The sequence below is a fragment of the Silene latifolia genome, chromosome 1 (assembly GCF_048544455.1).
Source record: "Silene latifolia isolate original U9 population chromosome 1, ASM4854445v1, whole genome shotgun sequence".
In the NCBI taxonomy this organism is placed as follows: Eukaryota; Viridiplantae; Streptophyta; class Magnoliopsida; order Caryophyllales; family Caryophyllaceae; genus Silene; species Silene latifolia.
In genome coordinates, this window is record NC_133526.1 from 152,490,105 (window position 1) to 152,495,073 (window position 4,969).

General features: G+C 41.0%; 1 non-coding gene across 1 annotated transcript; it reads left to right on the forward strand.

Moving 5' to 3' along the window:
• Positions 1-4,650: 4,650 nt before the first annotated feature.
• LOC141624262 (small nucleolar RNA R71) lies at positions 4,651-4,757 on the forward strand. Its single transcript, XR_012534075.1, has one exon. It is a non-coding gene; the product is annotated as a small nucleolar RNA R71 (small nucleolar RNA).
• The last annotated feature ends 212 nt before the right edge of the window (positions 4,758-4,969 follow it).

The following is a 4,969-nucleotide window of genomic DNA, read 5'->3' on the forward strand; positions in this document are numbered from 1 at the left end:
CTTCCTCATCATCTACCTCTTCATCAACACCCTCATCATCATCAACCTCATCATCGACATTCTCATCTTTACCCGGTCTTTCACCCCTAGATGTGCTTGGAAAGAGGACTTCCCTATCCGCCCAACTAGGCAAAGGACATGGAGAATCAAGTAGTCCTTGCCTAGCTAAATGAATAAGGGGTGGATATTGGGCCAAGTATGCATCTACTCAATCATTATAAGCTTGTTTATGCATCTCTCTCATGAGGAGAGTCATGTAGTCATTGCCCACTTTAACATCTTTGGGTTTGAACTCTTGATATTTGAATGGATAGGGTGGTGTGACAATGGAGGAGGAGGGCTCTTCAATTTCGCCCCTTTGTTGACGGATGATGTACTCGGCGCCCTTGGAGAGTGGAAGTAGGTAGTTTGTTCGATGAGCACTCAAGCGGCATATCTTGGAAGGCAAAGTGAAAGATCTAGCATAATTGGTTAGCCACCCATAGTTGGTGTCAAGAGAGTTATGCTTGACCCACTTGTACTTGTGAATCATGGCATCCATGTCAATGAGATGACCCCCTTTGATCGCCACATAGGTGTTATCCTTGTTGTAATTTGCGTCAAAGTGCTTGGCCAAGAGAGTAAATAGACCTCCATTTACGAAAAAAGCGGTGCCTTCCTTACCACAATCAACATTGAGCCATCTTTCCACCAAAAGCCTTAGAGCATTTTAAGGCTTAGTGAATTCCCTTCCAACATTTAAGGCCGACTCAAGTAGAACACAATCGAGTTTGGTAAAATGATTAGTGTCTTTACTTGCAATTATAGTATTCCCGATGACCTTGTGCCACACTCTAATGCCCGGACGGTGGACTAATAGAGCGCGACAAGCATGAAAGCTCACAAATTTCTTCCCGAAAATTGCCTCCCAAAGAGGAGCGGGGTCATACTTTTCGGGCATCTTGTGATAATAAGGTGTATCACTAAGGCCTAATGCTTTACTCAAAACATCAAAGGTGATGCGTCTATTCACATTGGCAAGGCGAAACTCGGTGTATGTTCTAGTCTCTACCTTAGTCACTTTCAATGAACTTAAGAATTCTAAGGTAAGGGAGGGGTATGTCAATTCTCTTGTAGTAAACAATTTTCCCAACCCCATGGCTTCGAAGAAGGCTTTTGTTTGTTAAAGGACACCTAATTTGTTCAAGGCATCTTCACATATGAATTTGGTGGGCAAAATGGCTTTCTTAGCATACTTGGCAAATGTATCCCTATGGGAGTTAGAAATGAAAATTACCTCCAGATAGTTTGATAATTGAGCGATTTCCGGAGTTGTTGATGTTGTTGCTTCCAAGGGAGGATTTTGTGTTGTTGAACTTCCAAGTTTGCACTAGCAACCACCATAGCCATTGAAGCTTTCTTTGCTTAAAGGCATTGTTGCCTTTTTGAGAGTGCCTTTGCCTTGAGTGCCTTTGTTGCTCCTTTTGTTCTTGCCATTGATGATTATACCAAGAAAAGGTTGAAAATCTTCAATTTCCAATTATACCCAAATCGATTTTAAGATGTAAGGATTTGCCTTTGTATTTCAAAAATCGACTCAAAGGTTGAAGATTTTGGTGCTTGGATTGATTATTATTGTAAAAGGAGTTATTAATTGTTGTTGTAGGGAAGTTTGAATTTGATTTTGTTGAATTTGGTTGAGGAAATCCTGTTTTTGGTGATGAAGAGGATGAGGGTTTTTGGGTTTTTGGGTTTTTGGGTAGTGTTTGAATGAATGAATGAATGAATGAAATGAATGTGGGAAGGAATATTTAAAACACCCGAAATTTTCAAAACTGCAGGGGGAAGACGAGCGGATTCCCGTCGGGACGCTCGGATTCTGCTCAATTTGGCTTCAGGAAATCTCGCCTAAAGACGAGTGTCTTTCAGTGAAGACGAGCGGATTCTGCAATTCAGGACGAGCGGATTCTCTTAAAGACGAGCGGATTCTGTTACAGCAAATTTTCTTAATTTGCATTGGCAAAAAGACGAGCGTCTTTCTGCAAAGACGAGCGCATTCTTTCAGACGAGCGTCTTCTCAGCTGGGACGCTCGGATTCTCTAACAGACCAAAATTTTCAATTTTGCAGCTCATTTGGACGGACGGATTCTTCCACAGATGCTTGGATTCCCATAAGATGAGCGGATTACCGTTAAGGACGCTCGGATTCCTCCTGGTCTACCCGGATTCAGGTCCATCCGTGCACTTGCATATCCCGTGTCATTTTCATTCTTCAAATCCCGTCTTCTTCATTGTAGGGGCACTACGAAGGCATGAATAGCCTAGAAAATTGCTATCCCCACACTAAGTTAAAGCACTACACATCAATAAAATCATTAGTCCCTCCCTCACTTCTCTCAAAAAATGATAAATATCTTGATCAAGCCATAAAAATCCAAAAATGAATAAAATGCAATGTAAGAATTAAAATGCAAGTTAGGGAGTTAGAAATATTTACAAATGGTGGTTTGGAGAGGACTCCACCAAAATCTCATCCTTAGTGAGATGTCATGGGGGCATGTCCAAGGTGTTGTTGATGTTACTCAACACCTTGAAGAAGTAGTCAAAAGCTTGTTCATTATCATGTTAAAGATCCTCAATAGATCTTTGCACTTATTGTCCTTCATGTTGGTCTTGATCGATAGCATTACCAATATAGGGATTGAAAATCCCTTCAAACTCATCATCCCATAGACCACAAAATTCATCTACTTGATCACTAAAAATCTCTTGAGTTGATAGAGACAACTCTCCCACTTTCTTGTTTTGGCCAATGAGGCCCTCTTATTTATTGCTTGACTTTGGTGAGCTTTTCAAGCTCTCTTTGTTACAATTTCCTTGCTCTTTTTATGGAGCATCATCGACTTTCTTCTTCTATTGGAATTCTGACTTCTTCTTATCATCCTTCCGGCTATAATGATCAAGCATAAAACATGGTTCATGCAAACGGGGAGCTCTATGGTCTTTTCAAGATTGAAAGTTATGCTTTTATCTCCCACTTCTAGAGTGAGCTCTCCATGCTTCACATCTATCACCGCACCCGCGGTGTGCAAGAAAGGTCTACCTAGAATGATTGGAATATTGGAGTCTTCTTCCATGTCAACAATGACAAAGTCCACCGGGATGAAAAATTTCCCAACTCTTAAGGGAACATCTTCCCATATCCCTAATGGTGTCTTCGTCGATCTATCGGCCATTTGGAGTGTGATATTGGTGCATTTAAGCTCTCCCATCCCTAACCTTTTACTCACCGAGTACGGCATAACACTCACACTAGCCCCTAGATCACATAAGGCTTTGTTAATCGTGGTGTCGCCAATGGTACACGGTATTGAGAAGCTTCCCGGATCTTTTAGTTTTGGAGGTGAACTCCCTTGAAGTATTGCACTACTCACCTTAGTGAAGGCGATAGTCTCAAGCTTCCGGATCGACTTCTTTTTCGTAAGGATGTCTTTCATGTACTTTGCATAGGCCGGCACGTGATTGATTAATTCCGTGAAAGGAATCGAGACTTCCAAATTCTTCACAATTTCCATAAATTTTCCAAGTTGATCATCAAATTTGGGCTTGGCTTGACGACTTGGAAAAGGAAGTCTAATCACAATGGGTTCCTTCTACTTGGCCTTGTCTTCACTTTTTATTGAAAATTATTCTTTTGATGGTTCTCCATCCTTGGAGTTTTGCACAACTTCTTCTTTGTCACTAGCTTCCACAACTTCATCCTTAACTTGCTTCTTCGGTGCTTCATCTCTCGTACCACTCCTCAAGTGAATGGAACTAACCGTTTTATGTCTCAGGGGATTACTTTGAGGTGGTAATTGCCCCTTTTGTCTTTGTGGGCTTGAAGATGCTAGTTGAGTCAATTGGGTTTCCAACATTTTGGTGTGGGCTAGGATGTTGTTGATGGTGATTTCCTTTGCTTGACTATCTTTTTGCATTTGAGTGAAAAACTCTTGTTGATTCTTTTGCATTTGGAGGACCGCTTTTTGAACATCAAAACCTTGGTCATTTTGTTGATTGTATGGAGTTTGATTTTGGTAACCTTGGTTTTGGTTGTAAAAGGGTCTTTGATTTTGGTTTCTCATGGGAGGTGGGGTGTATGTTGTTTGAGGGTTTTGAACATTTTGGCTTTTGTATGAGAGATTTGGGTGGAATTTGGTGTTTTCATTGTAATAATTTGAATAAGGGGTACCACTCTTGTATGCTTGAAAAGCATTCACTTGTTCATTTGTTCCCCTACATTCACTTTGGTCATGTCCCAAAGTTCCACAATTCTCACATATCCCACTTGGGATTGATGAAGATGCCGTCATGGCATTAACATGATGCTTTGGTGATTTTGAGGCTTCTTCAAGTCTAGCCATAGCTTTTTCGAACTTCAAGTTGATGGTATCAATGTGAGCACTAAGTTGAGCACCCAATTGAGTAATAGAGTCCACTTCATGCTTTCCTCCTCTAGTAGCCTTGCGAGGTCTACTATATTGTGAATTATAGACCGCCATTTCCTCAATCTTGTTCCAAGTTTTATTGTCGTCAACTTCGGTGAACATACCATTTGATCCGATGTTGAGAATGTTTCTTGAGTCTTCATAAAGACCATTCCAAAATTGTTGTACCAAGAACCACTCGCTAAGTCCATGATGAGGACATGAGCGACAAATTCCCTTGAATCGCTCCCAAGCTTCATACAAGGATTCTTCATCCCTTTGCTTAAAGCCCGTAATTTGAGCTCTTAGCATGTTAGTCTTTTCCGGTGGATAGAACTTTTTGTAGAAAGCTAGAGCCAATTTCTTCCAAGAGTCAATTCCGAGAGTAGCCTAATCAAGGCCTTTCGACCATTTTTTTGCGGTGCCAATTAGATAAAAAGGAAATAAGACCCATCGAATTTGGTCTTGAGTTACACCGGTTTGAGAAATCGCATCACAATAGTCACAAAAAGTCTCCATGTGAG